This window comes from Lynx rufus, unplaced genomic scaffold (assembly GCF_022079265.1).
Source record: "Lynx rufus isolate CCGP_SWC_20201006 ecotype Redwood Valley unplaced genomic scaffold, mLynRuf1.p SCAF_4, whole genome shotgun sequence".
Classification (NCBI taxonomy): Eukaryota; Metazoa; Chordata; class Mammalia; order Carnivora; family Felidae; genus Lynx; species Lynx rufus.
In genome coordinates this window covers 29,137,526-29,157,727 of record NW_025814856.1, presented here as the reverse complement: position 1 = coordinate 29,157,727, position 20,202 = coordinate 29,137,526, and the positions used below count along the sequence as shown (strand labels likewise).

General features: G+C 43.2%; 1 protein-coding gene across 1 annotated transcript in view; it reads right to left on the bottom strand.

The window, feature by feature from the left end:
* PTPRG (protein tyrosine phosphatase receptor type G) overlaps positions 1-20,202 on the bottom strand; it is a 578,709-nt gene that overhangs the window by 198,062 nt on the left and 360,445 nt on the right. The gene's annotated exons all lie outside the window — the stretch shown is intronic.

The following is a 20,202-nucleotide window of genomic DNA, read 5'->3' as shown; positions in this document are numbered from 1 at the left end:
GACAGTGCATTGTCCTCGGCTCCTCGCCAGCCTGGCCCTCTCACCACAGCCTTCCTCACCTGCTCCGAAATGCTAACCAAGTTAGCCCCCTTACCCGGCTAGTTTTTCAATGGTTCCCAGATAAAAGCCCAGATTTGCCGGCCTCAAGGCTCTGTGGGGTCCAGCTCCAGCCCTCGCAGCTTCCTGTAGGTCCGCGGGTACTCCGTTCTCCCACACTGGAGTGTTCACACATGGCTGCTAATCCCTTGGAGCTGAGAACTTCTTGACCTAGCTAACTTCTCCTCGATTGTGTCTACTTCCAGTAGCCTTTCCTGACCTCGAACCTGGGCCTGACCCCCATCATCTGCTCTCAGAGCTCTGACTACCTCTTTCCTCTGCTGGACTTAACATGAGCTTAATTATGCATCCACTAACACATTCATATGATTAGTATCTATTCCTCTAACAGACTATGGTTTCTACAAGGACAAAGACAGGGTTTTGTCTTTACCAGGATAGCCCCAGGGCCTATCAGCGAGACTGGCATACATTTGGCTACAAGAAATATTTGGTAAATGAAAACTGAAAGGGGTCAGATAATTCTACAGGCATAAGCTGGAAAGGGCTAGATACGAACACCGTTCCGTCGCTGAGATATAGGATGGTCCGTGATTCGCCGTGCTGGCGTAACGTCCACTCCTGTCATTTGTATGCGGACGAGCCCTGCAAGTCCTCAGGCTGCATCCAAACCAAATCGTAAAAATCTTTTTAGACATCCTTTCTTTGCCTTGCTGAAGGCCACACAGGGGATGTAGCTTTGACATTCTCGATAACTGATGACATCACTGCCTAACAGAGTCCCCTCTGACACCAGGACCGTCGGTTTAACAACTCGTGATGGTAAACACTGCTCTCACTTTGCTTTATGGCCCAAGAATTTTTAAATGAAGCTTTTACAACAAGCATGTAATTGAAGGCATAGCGCTTTGTTTGGTGTCCGGGCTGGTTGTACACATGTGCCTGACAGAAAAACACTGCAACATCTCATCATTTAAAAAGCCAGAGAGGAGCAGATTATTACATTGGGGTGCTGGCAGATAAAGGCACGGAAGGTAGATTATCATTCTGATGAGCAGAGTCAGCTCGTGGATGGAAATACTCCTTTGCAGCAGGTCACAGCCTTCCTGATCTGGAAATGTCAAAAAATGCCTGTTGGCAGAACAGGGCTCGACGTGAGCAGAACCGCTTCTGGGCTTCCAAAAAGTTTCATCAGCAGCCAAGAGGCTGGTCAGCCCATTGAGGACCCCCCCCACCCCCCCACCCCACCCCAAGCCCCCCGGGTCTTACAAGACAAACCCCGTCCTGGCCCCGTGCGTTAGTGAGTTCTTGGCATCGGCCCTGGATGGCCTCAGCAGGGACGTGGGGTCGTGGGAGGCCTGGCTCTGGTACTGAGATGTCTAGACGTTGCTGCCAGAGCATGGAACTTTCTAGCACAAACATCCAAAATCTTTTACTGAAGCAACAGGACTAAGGGAGCTCTGTGGCAACAACCATAAAAACCCACTTTTGATGAGCTTGAAGCGAGGTTCCATAGGCAGCTAATTAAAATCATGTGCTCTGGAGGCAGGCTAATGGGAAACTCAAAGCTCTCACAATCTTAGCATCATCCAAATTTTAAGAGGGCTGCTGGCAGGAGGAGTCATTCAAAAATACAGGTTTCCCCGACAAAGACTGTCCCTTGAGGTGCTAATTGGCTTAGGTCCCGAGTACTGCCACTAGGGCCCCCTCCCCAGGTCTACACTCCTGGGAGGCTAGGGAGTTTACAGGATGGTAGGAAGCGGTGTAATACTGAGGTTGACAAGCGAGGAAGAACTTCCAGAGTAAGGAAGACCTGGGTTAAAATCCCACCATTTTCCAGTCCTGTGACTTTGGGTAAATCATCAAAAATGGCTGTTCTTTGGTTTCCTCATTGGTCAGGTAGGGACAGATGTTCCTGCTGTACAAATCTGAGGCATGAAAGGAGATAAAAGGTACGGATAATAGGCACATGGAAACAGAAAACTCCCCCGCGCGATATTATTCATAACAGAGGGAGCAGGAAGACCAGGAGGGGACGTATGAACTTGCTCTTTCTCTCCCCCACATTGCCTCCAGGGCTTACCAGAAGTGGAAATTTGTACCAACAAGAATCTACCCACAAGTGCTAGTGAAGCTTTTTTCCTTCCAGCTCCCTACTCCCAGCTGTCCTCCACAGCCTCCTCCCCAAGGCAGGGACAGCCCTCCCTCATGCCGGGCTTCTCTAAGAAAAGTGAGCACAGCCCTCTCCCCTGGAGCTGCCCTTCCAATTCCCCAGCCATACCCTTCCATACCCATGCCAGGGGGTGGGGGGTGGGGAGTGCTGTCCTTGCTTCCAGCCTCTAACATCAAGCATGCCCAGCTGGCCAAGCCAAGACCCCAGTCCTCACCCCTGGTTCCCAGGTTAATGGGCAGGTTGGCCTTACTCTGCCTGCTCACCTCTCCAGGGGTAGACTCACGTGAGCCTCCGGTCGCAGCCATGAGGCTCAAGCTGCCTTATCACCAGCAACTCTCACCTTGTGCTTCCTCTGGCTCCAACCAGCAGGAGGCACAAATGACCAGGCTTGTCCACCCCTCTGAGAATTTTACTACTTTGGATAAGATGACAAGATGGAGTCACCACCAGACAACGGCACCTTCTGAAACCGTTGTCTGCAAAAGGAGAAGCGAATCCAAGTGGGACCGGTGTTATTCTGAGAAGTGGAGGAAGGGAGGCTCGTCGGGGTCTCAGGAGTCTCTCAAGAAAGAGAGACCACCACAGAGGAAGGCCTACACGAATCACCACCAGCTAAGCAGAGGGCTGGCAGGGGAGAAGTAGGGGTGAACGATTTAATCACGGGAGCCCAAGACAGCCCAAGAGGCAGTCACCGGCTATGGTGATAGTTATCAACCTGTGCTGTACTTAAAATCACATCAGATAGGGACGCCTGAGTGGCCCAGTCAGTTAAGCGTCCAATTTCCGCTCAGGTCATGATCTCAGTCTGTGAGTTCGAGCCCTGCATTGGGCTCTGTGCTAGCAGCTCAGAGCCTGGAGCCTGCTTTGGATTCCGTGTCTCCCTCTCTCTCCGCCCCTCCCCTGCTTGTGCTCTGTCTCTCTCTCAAAAATAAATAAACATTAAAAGAAAAAAGAAAAGAATCACATGAGAAACTGTTAAAAATACTGACACTCAGGCCACCTCCCAGACCAATGACATCTAAGTCCCAGGAGGGGGACCCAAACATCAGTGTTATTTAACACTTGCTCAGCGACCCCACTGTGCAGCTACCGTGGAGGACAATTGTCCCTGCCCTCTCAGCCCCATAAGTCTAGAAAAGAAGGGGAAGAAACCCCCACAGATAACATTTCACAAACCCTCTTCAGGTGAGAACACCTTTCCTCTCCCACACGATGCAGGCTAAGCTCCCCAGCATCCATATAAGTGCTACACTTGGTTAGCTCATTGTTACCACTGCATAAACGACAATGCATGCTGTTGCTTAAATTATAATGAAAGCTAACGCTCCTTGAGGACTTACTATGTGCTGGGCACATACTCATTTCACCTGTGTTAACTAGCACAAACCACACAACAACCCTCCAAGAAGGTCTCTTATTATTGGCTCCATTTACCAGAGAAGAAAACTGAGGGCCGGAAAGGCTAAGTAAACTGAAGTGTATTGCTACTTATGGGTAGAACTGGGATTTCATCAAGCAGTCTGACCTTAGAGTCCATCACCTTTATCAATCAAGCCTCTCACTGCTGGGGCGCCTGGGTGGTTCAGTCGGATGAGCGTCCGGCTTTGGTTCAGGTCATGATCTCACCATTTGTGAGTTTGAGCCCCATGTCGGGCTCTGTGCTGACAGCTCAGAGCCTGGAGCCTGCTTCAGATTCTGTGTCCCCTTTGCTCTCCGCCCCACCCTGCTTGTGCTCTGTCTCTCTCTGTCTTTCAAAAATGAATAAACATAAAAAAAGACTCTCACTGCTTTCATTCAATATCTTTATGGTAAGCACTGAGAATATTAACAGCAAACAAGCAAAGGTCTTGTCTTAAGGAGCCTGCAGGTGTGTGCGTGTGCGTGTGCCTGTGTGTGCACAGGTGTGTTGAGGGAGAGCGAGCATGGATTAACCTCCTTGACAACAGAGACGATGCTTTATTCTGTCCACTAGACACAGTGCTGACGGCTGTATATGGGACACCATCGTGGCTCCATGACTTTGCAAAGGGAATTAACAAGCAAGGCAAGAGAAAGGCCACAAGACAGGAGAGCAGGCTGTGTGTACAGGGATATCTCATTCCCCTTCGATGAGGGGGAACACAGTCACAGTTGCAGAAGGGAAGGCATTCCCTGCCCACAACCCCAATCTTTGGGGCACATCAAACACAAGGCCGAATGGCATGAATTTCCGGAACCGGCAATAATCCACAGGCCATACTATTTAAAAATCTGTAATGATCACATCGTTATTGCTGGCAGTGCCTCTGACCAAGAAGGCACTAATAAGGGATCTCATAAAAGAGGATACATTTCCAGCACAAATAAGGCCACGTAAAGGCTGCCTACTTTACAACCTTGACGCTGGGGAGTAACTCACTACTAGGAATTAAGCAGATTCTGGCGGGGGGAGGGGGGCAGCGGGAAATCTGATGAGGCCCCTTTTGCTTCCAAAGGGCCTCCCCACTATCTGCAGGCATCTGGGCCCATGTCATATGTTACTTGTCTCTCTCCCAGATGACTGGCTGCTCCAATTAAATAACTATTTATTTCACCATCCAAGGTGCTAAAACTAATTACTTTAGCTCCTCTTTAAAGTGGTAAGAGAGACGTGTAGATGCTCCTCGAGGAAATTTGAATTTGGTTACCTCCTCCTGAATTACTGAGTGGCAGCACCAATAACAACCACTGAGACTTCAGAACCTTGTCTCACAGCCAAGGCCCTCAGAGAACAGAAGCACCCTCCTCCAAAATGCAAGGAGATGGACTGGGAAGGTGCACAGATTTGATGCACCAAAAGCAGTATGTTTATTTTAATGCATCTATTCCGGGCCAGGCTTCCGGATAAGCAAAAGCAATCGTTCAAAGCATTCCCTTTTATTTTGTTTTTTAAATTTGTTTAACATTTATTTATTATTGAGAGACAGAGTGAGACAGAGCATGAGCATGGGAGGGGCAGAGAGAGGAGGAGACACAGAATTTGAAGCAGGCTTCAGGCTCCGACCTGTCAGCCAGGAGCCCAACGTGGGGCACGAACCCACCAACTGCGAGATAATGACCTGAGCCGAAGTCAGACGCCCAACTGACTGAGACACCCAGGCGCCCCCCCCCCCCTTTATTTTGACATGGCAACTCAAGTTGTTACTAATTGCCACCATCACCAAAACTATTATTTTCATTTATTTATTTATTTTAAAATGTTTGCTTATTTTGAGAGAGTGCGTGTGTGTACCCAAGCCGGGGAGGGGCACAGAGAGGTGGAGAGAGAGAATCCCAAGAAGGCTTTGTGCTGTCAGCACAGTCTCACGTGGGGTTTGATCTCAGGGGCCATGAGATTATGACCTGAGACGAAGTCAAGAGCTGGACGCTGAACTGAATGAGCCACCCAGGTGCCCCAAAACTATTATTATTATAACAAATTTTATGGACGGCTTCAAAGTGTGCTCCACAGTGCTTTCATATATATGACTCATTTGAAGTTCACAATAAACCAATCAGATATCAGTATATCCATCTGATGGACAAGGGAATTGAGGCAGCAAGGGAAATAAAATAGATTTGTCCAGAGGAACGTGCCAGTAAGTGATAAGTCAGAATTTTAGCATAGAACTTTTCACTCCAATATCCCAACCCTTTTTAGTGGCTTTCCTAGACACTGATTTCATAATCAAAGGGAATCTAAGTTATCTGGGGAAGGTTCTGGAATCAGAATTTCCTTCTCAGGGGGCTGTCAGGCGAATTAAGTGGAATAATGTATGTAGAATGCTTGACAGAACTGACAGAGGTCCTGGACCAGAGTCCACAACTGTCACCTATTTTTTTTTTTAACTAGTGTTTATATTCAAAAAGAATCCAAAACTGGAAATCTCTTTTTTTTTTAATTTTTTTTTGTTTAACGTTTATTTATTTTTGAGACAGAGAGAGACAGAGCATGAACGGGGGAGGGTCAGAGAGAGGGAGACACAGAATCTGAAACAGGCTCCAGGCTCTGAGCTGTCAGCACAGAGCCTGACGCAGGGCTCGAACTCTCAGACCACGAGATCATGACCTGAGCTGAAGTCGGCCGCTTAACCAACTGAGCCACCCAGGCGCCCCTGTAAATCTCTTTCAGGAAACCTTGTGATTTTACCTGTCTGAACCGTTTTAGCGGGATGAGGACATCTGTACAATGTAAAATATAGAAGAATCAAAGCTTTAGGCTGCTTGCCATTAAAAAGGGGGGGGGGAGGTGTTGGGGGGAGCCAGCCTACCAAGTTCAGATGTGGCCCTAAATATTCATTTCCTTTCCTGAAAGATTTAGGAATTGGCTTCGTGTTAGTTAGCTGCTTGCATTTCTGAGACATCTGGCGCTAAACCCTGTAATTGGTTGTTGTTGTTGTTTTTTTTTTTTAATAGAACCAGTGCCTGGCAGTCACCTTTGGAGAGTGCCTAAAAATAGAAATAATGCGCTGAAACCTCATTAGAATGGTGCTCAAGGATGCCAAGTTACCAGAGAAAACACTGCTAAGGTCAAGTAAGATCCTAGTAACAGAATCTAGAAGTTCTAGGAAGTGAATTACCAAAGAGTCAGAACTGGGTACTGTTTCAGAGGCACGGAATTTTATTTCATGTATGTGGTGCAAACCAATTACTGGTAGTGTGACTTTAAGACTCCTCCTCACCAAACCCATTTACATATATATACGTTTATGAAAGTTGTCTATTAGAACCAAAGGACTGATACCAAACGCATACTACACAAAATCGGTTGATAATACTCAACTGATAAACGCGGATGGAGTAACCCTTCTCATTCACGGTTGTCCATAGTACTGATCTGCTTAATTCAGGCTTTCTTCAGATTAAGCCTTGGCTTACCTCAACTTTGGGCAAACCCAAATTCCAAACAAGCACGCTCTAAATTAATGAGTGCTATCATATTATTCTGTATACAGCTACCTGGGAATTTGCATGCACACCAAAATCACGTAACTTAACACATATCCAGAAAACGCAAAAGGCTAAGAAAAACAGCATCTGCTGTACAGATGTGTCCAGGCGAGTCAACGCATAGTTATGTTTCATAGCAGGGGGGGATCCAATGGTAAGGATTTTCTCGAAAGACACCTGGGCAGTCCTAACAAAGAAATGATGTGAGCCCTAACTACTGTGCCTTTTCCTATATCCCATTTGGGCACTTATTTGTTGCAAGTGAAAAGGCTGGAGGATAAAATATTTCTATTTTGGAAGTTCTCCCCATTGTCTGTCTCCTAGTCCCTCACACATCAAAGGAGACACATTCCCAGAAAATACCACAACGGTATTCCCAAGAATTGCCTAAAAGGTCTTCCCAAGATCAAGGTGTTAGAGGAAAGGAGATTGCTGGAAAATCATAAAAAGTCTCCCACAGATACATGAAATTCAGTTTCTCACTGGTTTGCTCTCACACCATGTAAAAATGGTTGCATGGATTTCCATCAAATAGGAAAGATCTATGTGAACTGGTCTGTCTTCAAATACTATCCAAGTGGTACAGGGCACGTGCTTTGAAAGTGTGGGTCAGAGGCGCCCTCCATAGACCAACATCAATCATCCTGAACAAAGAAACAAAAGCTCTGGGCCTCAGGTGGGTACAGACATGCTATATGTATTCAGACGCTACAGAAAGAGAAAACAAAACAATAGTTTCAATGTATCCCCCCAATACAAAAGAAAGTTGCAAGCTTCTTCTCCAACGGGCAACTGTGTGTTTCAGCACCACAGGTGAGTAGCACCAGGATTCCACACAGATAAGGATGGTTAATCATTCCTCTGGGACGATGCCTAGCTGCACAGAGAGTAACAAGATTTTCAAAGAGACAATAACAAACCTCTAAAATAAAACCAGCATTAATAGTTTTAAAATCCTGCCCTGGGAAATTACTTCTACGGTGCCATGGGATTGCGGCTGGGCTTTGCGGAGGCAGATTCCCCTATAACCTCCACAAGGGAGGTTCGTAGATCTTTGAGTTTTTCAAACCAGCTCCTGCTGATTTTAAGTTCAAAGGCATTTGCACATGTTCTTACCTATGTTTACTTTTCTATGGCTGAGGGAATGTTTTATCAAATTGGTGCTTCTTTCACAAACTATTATCGTATCTGGGAATAAACACCCATGTGAGCTCTTTAATTTAAAGGGCTGAACCCGGAATACCTGGGCGGATTTAAAGCAGGGCCAATTTAAAGATTCTGCCATGTAAATCTTCATGCCTTGTCTTTAAATCCCAGTTGATTAAACCTTGGTTGGCCAGGGACCGGGGACCTCTCAGATATGAAGTTTTTAGTTATTCCTATGGCCATTGACTAACGGGCGAGTAATGTGAACAGCTTCCCCATCCACTGAGATTAAAACGTCCAAGTGTCCTCAAATACTTACTAGCTCACCATGAAACAGGGTTTCTCAATCTCAGCACTGACACTTTGGGCTGGAGGCTCTTCTGCTGTGGGGGTTGTCCTGTGCACTGGAGGATGTTGGGCAGTATTCCTGGTCTCTGTCCACTATATGCAGGTAGCACCGTCACCCCAGCGTGACCAGCAAGGGTCTCCAGACACAGCACAAGGCAAAATCCAGTAAGAGCACAGACCCTGGAGATGGACTGTTGTTGTCAAACACTGGCTCCAACATGTACTGGCCTGTGTAATCTTGAGAAATTTATATTGGGAAAAAAAAACAAAACCTCCACGCCTCAAGCTTCTGCATCTGTAAAATGGACTCAATAATACCTTGAGGGGCCCCAGTAAAAATTAAATAAGATAATAGTATAGGACACTTTATTTGGGCATTTTATGAGTTATGTCCACAATAAATGTTCACTTTTATTAGCATCATTTGCAGTCTACTTAAAAGCACCTTGTAATAGTTGACCTGGGGGAGGAGGGGAAAGTGCCGGGGGTCGGGGGGGGGCAGTGCGCGGAGAAGTGCCACTCGCTTCTCTTCTTGGGATGCAAAGTGCTTTAACTGTATCTCCCAAAGGGTCTAGCTAAAGCGTCCACTAGATCTCACTTCAGGGAGAGCAAGGCTAGGAAAAATAAGGACTGGATTGGAAGTCGTGAAACTAGAATTCTCGCCTTGGCAGATCCCAAAGAGCTAGAGGATCCTGGTCAGCCTCGTAACTCCTCACAGCTGGGTCTCTCTACTGTGGACAGAGACACACACCTGTTTGGGGGATCGCTATACAATTCCTCAGATTTTCTCTGAGACTATGACATGCAGATTCTGTGACTTCTATTAGAACAACTGGCCCACAGAACGCAAATGTAAACTAAATGACAGCTTCTACACTCTTCATTTAGTGACGTACACAGGCAAAGTACTTGGTAACCATCCTTGAAGTGCAGTTATTTAATTAAAGAAGATTTGCACGTGGTCTTTTTCAAAGTCTCTTAATTATGTGATGCTTTGCCAATTATTAAATTGTCCTCCGTAATGTCCACTAAGAGGAAATTTGAATTACAGGCCATTTGCAGACCAGAGATGTACTGAAAACACCTGAGAGGCTATAAATTCAACGTTGTACATCCACAAATCTACTCCGAAATTGCATCTGAACATTAAAAATGACTCTAGCCTTCACCGAACGGTAAGTCCTATGAAATCAATTAGCTGTTAAAATAGTTTAATTGGAACATATGTATTTTAATTTGTGTGTGTGTAGAAAAAAAGTCTTCCTAATCAACCCCAAACATTCGGAAATTACACTTCTAGGTAATGTAGTGAAAGAAGTGAACTTATAACTGGATAAAACCAAGGATGTGGAAAATGGGAGAAGGATGATACTCAAACAGCGGCAACTGGAAAGGAAGAAATTAAGAACCAAATTAGTATACTGCAATTATACTGAAAAGCATCTCAGAAGGAAGTTTTAACAATTCACCACTACTCGCTAACACCAACTCATGTGTTCTCCCACTAAAAAATCGTTACTGGGTATAACTACTAATTTCTTTTCTCTTGTAGTTCTTCCCTCCCTCTTCTTTTTTCTCCCTGTCTCTGTCTCTCCCTCCTTCCTTCCTTTCTTCCTTGACTTCCTTCATTCCCTCTTTCCTCCCTCCCTCCCTTTTTTTTCTATGCAGTGGGGGCCCTGTTTCACATTCCCAACAGATCTGGTCAAAAGTGAAAACCAAAAAAAGCTTAGAGGTATCTCTAGGAATGATGCCAAATGCATTCTTCATTAAAAAAAAAAAAAAGACTCCCAGGGGATGGTTACAAAAATAAAAAGATCGGGGGTGCCTGTGGGGCTCAGTCATTTGAGAGTCCTGAGTGTGGGACTCTTGGTTTCATTTCAGATTGTAGGATTGAACCCTGAGCTAGACTCCATGCTAACAGCATGTAGCCTGCTTGGGATTCTGTCCGCCCCCACCCCCCTTCTCTGCTCCTCCCCCACTCACGCATATGCTCTCTCTTTCTCTCAAAAATAAATAAACTTTTTTTAAAACATAAGAAAAAAATTAGAACTATCTATAGCAAGGATAGCAAATGTATTCTTCATTTAAAAAAGAAAAAGATTCCTAGAGGATGGTTAAAAAAATAAAAAGATTGATTTACGTCACCATGCATAAAAGAGATGATTTATACTTTCACAGTGGTGTTTTGGTCTGCAAAAAGATGGAAGAAAAAAAAAAGAAATGGAGGCAAGCCTGGGTGGTTCAGTCAGTAACGCCACAGACTCTTGATTTCAGCTCAGGTCATGATCTCATGATTCGTGAGACACAGCCCTGCATGGGGTTCTGGGCTGACACCACAGAGCCTACTTGGGATTCTATTTCTCCCTCTCTCTCTCTCTCTATCACCCCCACCTGCTCGTGCAAGCACGCGTTCTCTCTCTCTCAGAGTAAATAAATAAGTAATTTTTTTGTTTTAAAGGAGAAAGGACAGCCCAGTTCTAAAATTCACAAATAGGAACTTCATACTTGAAAATGACATATTTACTATGTTGAAAATGTGCACAAGATGGAATTGCATATTCTTTCCTTGATATTTCACCTCCCTTACCTGATCCGTCTTCCCTACCCCAATGATAAAATGATGCCACCTTGGAAGAAAGGATTGAAAGGCAAACTCTTAAAAACCTACAGTTCCCCAGCTACTCTAAGGGCAGGCTAGAAATCTGAGGATACATTGACAATTTTCATAGAGAAAGACACAGAGAAGGTGCTTAATAAATATTGCAGAATGAACAAATGAGTTAGCAAATGAGGGCATGAATAAATAAATGAGAAAATATGACATTTTGTTCACTTAAGGAATCTGAAGGAGAAAGGAGGGACAGAGGAAGAAAAACACACATGCAAAGAAGAGCAAGAACAAGAAACTCAAAGAAATGTGTACATAGGTGCCCTGACACACACGCGCGTGCGCGCGCACACACACACACACACACACACACACACACACAAACTCATCAACATCACAAAGAGACCGTAGGGAGGCTATAAATAAGAAACAGTCAGAGGCAAGCCAGAAAGAAATATAGTAAAATAATCCACAAAAGCTTCTCCATCCACCTTCTACTGAGATAAAAGCATTCTGGTAGGAGATCTTATAAAAAAACATGCTCTCATACAGATACATCCCAATATTCTCGGTATTAAACACTCCTTTGAGGCCACTGAATGCCACTTTAAAATTTGTAAAGCCCTGTTGCCTTTTCACAACCACGGGCATAAATGGAGATACATCCCTCTGATAGTATGTTGGACCCAATGGAGCCCCAGGTGACCATTCTCAGAGGGTTACCAACCTCAGTGAATCAGGAGACTCATAGCCTTCATGTTCATGTCCTTGACCATCTCAAGAGATGGTCTTAAACCTCTATGTAACCACAGACCCTTTTAGGTGAAGCTTACACAACCACCTAGATATGCTCTTTCAAAAAACCCAAATGACTGATGTGGTAGGACCCCGAGAGGTGTCGCATAACTTAGTCCTACTCGGTGTATATTTCCTGAATGGTAACTGAGGTCAAGACACTGGGGTGAGGGTGAGGCAAAGGTGGGTGGTGGGGTACAAACAGAACAGGACCAGGACATGGACCTCAGTCTCAAAGAGTTTACATTCTAGTATTCTCAGGTCCTATGTCTCCTAGTGCCTGTTTCTGATACTCCTCAGCTCACAGGCTATGGGTTGTTCCTTTGCATTCAGGACTATAGAGCCCGTGTGTCTCCACTGCATTCGGTGAAGTATTTGCACAACCAACCCACAGTGCTAGTCATCTGCAAGAGATGCAGTGATAAGCAAGTGAAGACTCCCAGTCCTCAATGATCTCACAGTATAGACAGGAGAAAGTAAAGTAACAGTTTTAATGCAAGATGGAATGCTAAGAGAAACAGCGGGTTAACGGAAGGACAGACGTATCACATCTACCTGTGGTGGGGGAGGGAAGGCAAAATGCAGGGAAGTGGAGAAAAGGCCTTCCTTCCAGGCCCTAGACAGATGAGTCATCGAGAACTCCTCCTGCCTTCTCAAGGTCTATAAATAATCCCAGGTGCTGCCATTTCATTTAATTACTCAGCCTCTCCAGATGGAGAAATATAATTAAGCAGTCTGTACCACCGACATGATATAAAGGATGGGTTAGCAACTTGTGAAACGTTTGAGTTTTGAAGTTTGCTTTCAACAATGAAGTAAGGGCAGAAATGAAGAAGGAGCAAATGACAGAACTGGAGACGTCGGGGAAAACCAAATGACCAGGATTATATTCTGGGTAGAAATGGAAATAGAAACAGAAAAAGAAAATACTGGCCCAAGGGGGATGAACTTTCCCAGGAGGAGCAAAAATGAAACCTTAAATAAAGAAATCTCAACAAGGTTGTCGAAGACAGGTTGTCAAAAAGAACCCTAAAAAAATCAGGATGTAATTTATTTATTTCTTAAATGTACAAGGCATATGCCATTGACTGGACCTTTGGATACAGGCATAATAAAAATTTTACATCTTTGCGTCTGATGCAAAGATTCAGAAGAGACTATAGGCCCTAAAAAGTCTAGCAAGGAGGCTGGCAAGAACATCACGTTAAGAGAGTTTCTACATGTAGACACTCTTCTAAAAATCATGTGTTTGTAATTCCACAGTTCAAGGGAATCAGGAAATACAAATAAAATTTTAGGCATTCCAATAACAATGGCAACTAGGCAGTAAAACAAACGAGACGTTCCCCTCAAATGGTAAATTCGACAATAATCATGTGCTTCCTGTAGAAAAACACAATCAAACGTGCAAACCTACAATAATCAAAACTACAAAAAGCTTGGGGATACCAACTTTGTATGGGCATCAGATGGAAAGCCATTGAGAAGGCTGCACAGACAGAAGCCACTTGGATTCTGACAGGAATGGAAGGAAGTGTTCAATGACAAACAGTGAAGAGACATATTGAAAGAAATACCAATTCCACCAGGGATGACAGAAGATTTCTTGGTCTTGAAAAATACAGGCCAAGTTGGGGTAAAGTCATTCTGAGCACCTGGTACTCTCTACTCAATAAACTTAAGCTGGAGCCAATCAAAGTCTTTTGTGCCTTGCTTTCAAAGTAAAGCATCCTTCTACAAATTATCTAATCATTCCACTGATATTTCAACTTTCCTGTCAGCATAAGCTTTTCATATTTCTTTCTTTAAACAGAAAAGCTATGTAGATTGTTATCAGAAAAACAGAATATTTTATTTTGAAGGAGTATTTTAATGACATTTGGTATTTTATATTTTTACAGGAATTCGTATCAAGCTAACAGCAAAGAATAGTAGAGGTTCTACTTTAACAAACAGAAAACAATTATTTTAATTTTTGTACTGACATAAATTAGCTACACAAGCACTTATTCCCTTTAGTGGTTTATCAACACATATCTCCATCTCTTGCCAATTTCTTATTCTAATTAATTTATCTAAAAAAGGCTTTCAACAACCTACCATCTTGCCGTGCCCCTAGATCTGCTAGAGGGCTGTTGATCCAAAGGTGTGTGTGAAGTAGAAAATAGATGTTCTCTCCTCTAGATACATTACTCCCCAGTGGCGATGAAACGAATGTACCATCTAGAACATGTGGGCTCAAATGTACACAAGCGTATGTGGCTGCCATGATTCATCATTTCCCCTGCATGGAAGTGAACCTTCCTTCCCGCAGTGGTGTTCATACAAAGCACTTGGGGGAGACATGGCTCACCGTCTTTCAGCATTGAGAGTGACCTTCAACTCTGTCTGTAATCAAAAGATGTCAGCCACCATTCAAGGTTACTGGGGTTCAGGATGGGGTCGTGATCTTAAGATCATGTTGACACGAAAGCATGAGGAGATTGACTGGAGATTGTGTTGCAATGGGAATGTATGCCCCCTTCAGAGCAGACAGCCAGCCACTACTCACATCTTGATTACTGCCACATCATCAGGACATTTTATGTAATATCTGCCATATTTAACTGAAGAACTATAAACACTCTGTAGGTTCAACAATCATGCCTGCGAGCTACAAGAGGCGCACCTGCAGGCAACCTCTAGTCTAAGCCAACCTAAGGTCCCTTGGTCAACCATGTGCCCACCAGGTCTGTGCTTGTTTCAGTGTTTTGGAAACATTATGAACTTCATAATATCCAATCACAGCAAAGGCGGTGGGAGAGCTGAAATTACTCAGAATAACAGGCACATAATAAGGAAGGAAAAAGAAACAAAGATAACAACAATTTGAATCCATAAGAAAATTATTCTAGTGTATGGAGTGAGCTAACATCAAGGCTATACCATCTACATGGAACTAGGAGCCTCGCCTAGACCTGCACTTGTCATTCACGTCATGTCACTCTGGACAATTAATATGTGCGTTTACAAGCACTAAGTCAGCATATAGCCTCTTTACAAATGGAACAGTTTCTCCACTCACCTCTTTCTAGCCATTATCACATGCGACTGTGACAGTGAGGTCCTAGTGGGCAGGAGCTGATCGCATTTATTGTAGCCTAATGTAGCAACTAATGCCCTTCCTGGCACTGAATCTGTACTGAACAGATGACAAATACTTTTTCAATAACAAAATGTGAGATCCCAGGCTTGAATTTGAAAATATATATCAAGATTTATCTGACTACTTGGGGGGAAAATACCAAACTCCCTGATTTAACATTCATTTTTAAAAAATTTCTTAATGTTTATTCATTTTTGAGAGAGAGAGGGAGAGGGGGAGAGAGAGAGAGAGAGAGAGAGAGAGAGAGATGGAGAGAGAGGGACAGAGAGAGAGGGAGACACAGAATCCGAAGCAGGCTCCTGACTCCAAGCTGTCAGCACAGAGCCCTATTTGGAACTTGAATCCACGACCCCTGAGATCATGATCTGAGCTCAAGTCAGACGTTTAACCAACTGACCCACCAAGGTGGCCCCCCAATTTAACATTCTTATAGAAAGATGCAAACTACAATGATCTCAAAGTATGGAATCTAATTAGAGAGCCAAATTAAAGTGATAATACTCTCCTCCTCTCCGCTGCTCAACGTAGTGTTAGCTGCAATGTATAAATGCATCTGTGGCTTATAAGGAAAACAAAGGAAGCAGCTCAACACAGCTGGTCTCTAAATAAAATTTCTGTTCTATTTTATATTATCCATCCTGTATTTTGTGTACACAGGGCAGCAAGCCAAAATTTTGAAGAGGACTTATCAGAGAAAGTATATCTTTGTGCGTAAAGTAGTAGTCATGTCCTAGAAATAATTTAACAATTCAAACCCTAGATTTCACACTGAAGCATTTTGCTGGTTTGTATACCAATGTGCTTTGCCTGCCTAAGACTCTAATTGGTCTCACATTTCACAAGAGTTAACAGAGCTAGAAAAATAGAAAGCTATTGGGTAGCACATATTGTGAACTGGTTCTTTCAGAACTCATAAAAACATTTTTCAAATCTGTTTTCCTCCAAGGAAGGTGACCTATAAAGTAGGATCTGGTTGGGCTGGGCATGAGTGGTCATGACAGAGAAGGAGGAGAGGGTAGATCTGACGGTGAGGCTATAGGAGTAGAGGTTCAACTACAAGAAAAACAGCATGCCAAGAGGACAATAACAGAAAACAAGGGATTAACCATGGAAGTGGGTATTGTTTAAAAATGGCTCAAGTGACCTCAAGTATTGTGGAAGGCAAACCAATCATGGTTTAGATGCAAGTGACCTGCCCACAGGGAAGTGCCCAAAATAGACTTCTGTTCACGCAAAGACACATACACCATAGGTCTCCATCCCACAGATAAAGAATTGCATGGATATGGATACATGTTTTATTTGGCATTGATCAAATGTCTACTATGTGCCAGGACCCACGTTAGGGGCTTCATTTAATGACTACTTAAATCTTGATGGTGTAGAAGTTGTTATCTTCATTTCACAGATAAGAATACTGAGGTTGGGTGGGGGGTGGGGGGTGCCTGGGTGGCTCAGTCAGTTAAGCACCCAACTTCAGCTCAGGTCATGATCTCACAATCTGTGAGTCTGAGCCCCGCATCGGGCTCTGTGCTGACAGCTCAGAGCCTGAAGCCTACTTCAGATTCTGTGTCTCCCCCTCTCTCTACCCCTCCCCTGCTCATGCTCGGTGTCTCTCTGTCTCAAAAATAAATAAAAACAGAGAGAGGCCAACATAATGAAGAAGTAGGGGAATCTGAACTTCTGATATCTCTCAAACAAAGAAGGGCTAAAGCCAAAGGGCTTTGAACTTCAAGAGGCTGGGAGGAAAGGAGACTGAGTCACTACCAGGGATACACTGGGACAATCTGACAGGCCATAGGGTTACTTCAAGGAAAAAATCAGAGCACACCTGGTGGAGGGTCCAAAACATCACTGCAAGTAGGGAAATAAAATAACCAAAGTCACAACAAGAGAGAGCAAGTAACACTTTCCAAAAAACACCTCCTGACGGGCCAGGCCCCGGACAGTGTATCACCCTCCTTTAATATAGCAGTGATCGCAGGTGCAGAGCACACAACAAGCTTTTAAAACGCATAAGTGACAGAAAAGTAGCCTAAATGATGAAACAGAAGAATTCTCCTCAAAAGAAATTACAAGAAGAAATGACAGCTAAAGAATTGATCAAAACAGATATAAGCAATATAATGGAACAAGAATTTAGAATAATAGTCGTAAGATTAATCACTGGGTTTGAAAAAAGCATAAAAGACAGCAGAGAATATGTTGCTGCAGAGATCAAGGAACTAAAAAATAGTCATGAGGAGATAAAAAAATGTTATAAACGAGGTGCAAAATAAAATGGAGGTGGCCACAGTGCAGATTGAAGAGGCAGAGGGGAGAAAAGGTGAATTAGAAGATAAAATCATGGAAAAAGAGGATGCTGAGAAAAAGAGAGATAAAAAAAATCCTGGATCACGAGGGGAGAATTAGAGAACTAAATGCTTCAATCAAATGTAACAATATACACATCACAGGAATTCCAGAAGAAGAGAGAGAAAGGAGCTGAAGGTGTACTTGAACAAATCATAGCTGAGAACTTCCCCAATCTGGGGAAGGAAACAGACATTGGAATCCAGGAGGCACAGAGAGCTCCCTTCAGACGTAACTTGAATCGATCTTCCACACGACATATCCTAGCGAAACTGGCAAAATACAAAGATAAAAAGAGAATTCTGAAAGCAGCTAGGGATAAACAGGCCCTAACATACAAAGGTAGACACATAACGGTAGTCGCAGACCTATCTACTGAAACTGGGCAGGCCAGAAAGGAATGGCAGGAAATCTTCAACGTGATGAACAGAAAAAAATATGCAGCCAAGAATCCTTTACCCAGCAAGCCTGTCATTGAGAATAGAAGGAGAGATTAAGGTTTTCTCAAACAAAAACTGAAGGAATTCATCACCACTAAACCAGCCCTACAACAGCTCCTAAGGGGGATTCTGTGAGGAAAATGTTGCAAGGACCACAAAGTACCAAAGACATCACTACAAGCATGAAACCTACAGATAACACAATGGCTCTAAACCCATATCTTTCAATATTAACACTGAATTTAAATGGACTAAATGCTCCCATCAAAAGACATAGGATATCAGAATGGATAAAAAAACAAGACCCATCTATTTGCTGTCTACAAGAGACCCATTTTAGACCTGAGGACATCTTCAGATTGAAGGTGAGGGGATGGAGAACTATCTATCATGCTACTGGAAGTCAAAAGAAATAAATAAAAACATATAAAAATGCAAGTAAAAAAAGAATACTGAGGTTGGAAAGTTTAAATAACTCTATCACCAGTATGCACCTGTTAAGTAGAAGAGAAGGGACTCAAAAGCAAATAGTTTTTTTTTTATTATTTTTTTCCCTAAATGTTTATTTATTTTGAGAGCAGGGGAGGGAAGGGACAGAGAGAGAGGGAGAGAATCCCAAGCAGACTCAGTGCTATCAGCACAGAGCTCAATGTGGGGCTTGAACTCATGAACCATGAGATCGTGACCTGAGCTGAAATCAAGAGTTGGATGCTTAACCAACTAAGCCACCGAGGCGCCCCAAAAGCAAAGAGTTTTGACTCCAGTGAGTGAGCTCTTAAAAGACTATGCTCACCTGTGGTTTATGAAATAATCATAGAAAAGAGATGTGTGGAAGAACGAGAGATACCAAGCAAATACATAAACAGACAACTTCCAAAACACAGTAAGAAGTATGTTTAACAACATTACCAAGTACATACCCACTATGCCTCTCTGTGTGGAAACAACTAAAAAAAAGGTTCTACCAAAAAAAAAAGTTCTACAGAAATATTTACCCTTACTATGTGTCATACACTCTGATATTTTCTGATTTTTTTTCTATTCTGTTTCATTATTTTAAAACTGCTGGCAGGATTTGCTGAAATTATTTCATGGCCCATTGCTAGGTCAGAACCCACAGTTTGAAAAACAGTGCCATAACCAACCCTAATGACCACCACGCTCACTGTTTCTGAGGTTGAAGCAGAATATTAAGTTTTTCAATTTCTCACATATAATCTCCCATTTGAGGCTTTTACCCAAGAAAGGAAAGGGAGAGAGGGTGGTTAAGAGGGAGAGACAGCAGTGGACAAAACTGTCCATCATGGGTCACAAGCTAAAAAGAGTAGTGAAATTAACATATTCCAAACAAGACTGGCTCTTTCTCAAAGACAAAGAAGCTTGCCCCTTTAAGGCAGGGGTTAAAGACCCATGGTGGAAAAGGTTCTGATGTCTCCCACATCCCTTTGAGTTGTCAGAAAGACATTGTCCAACAATGACTCACTGATGGAAGAAACACTGGTATGTGGTCTTCAGGCAAATTTTAAGATGGGAAGACAAGTCACATACCTACTACTCAGGTTACTTTCCACACAAAAAAGCGCCAGATCTCCTCTCAGCTACTTTTTTAAGACACTTGATGGTTAACACTACTTTAATTTGATGTGACTTATTAAAAAGCCTGGATGGCCTTATCTATGGAAGGACGCAAACTGTGGCTTCTAGCTGTAGAAGCAGCACATGAATTAGGAACGCTCAATACAAACAACAAAAAAAGAAAGCATGCGGGTTCATGACTGTACTAATTTGGAAATGGTCTCAGGGAAAACTTTAGTTACCATGGGGATTTGGGGGAGGGAAAGAGAAGGGGTCTCTTCAGAGAAGTGACTGATGCTATTTATTAATCTACTTGTAAGTAATGTCAAGTTAAAAGTTGCTCCAAAGAAAATCACCTTTTTTTTTTAACATCAGTCTCTTAACATGCTGAAGGAACCTGTTCAAAACGCTTCAGCAGTGAAGTAACTTAGATGATAAATGTGTTCTTCAATCTGTGCACCAGTCAAGTAGCAATAAAATCAGAATAATTCATGCAAAAATTTTCATTATGTTTCTAAACATACTTATTTACATTTTAAATCACACATTAGACAATATGAAATATCTTTCATTTAGACAGGTGCAAACGAGAAAACAGATGCATTCATTAAACATA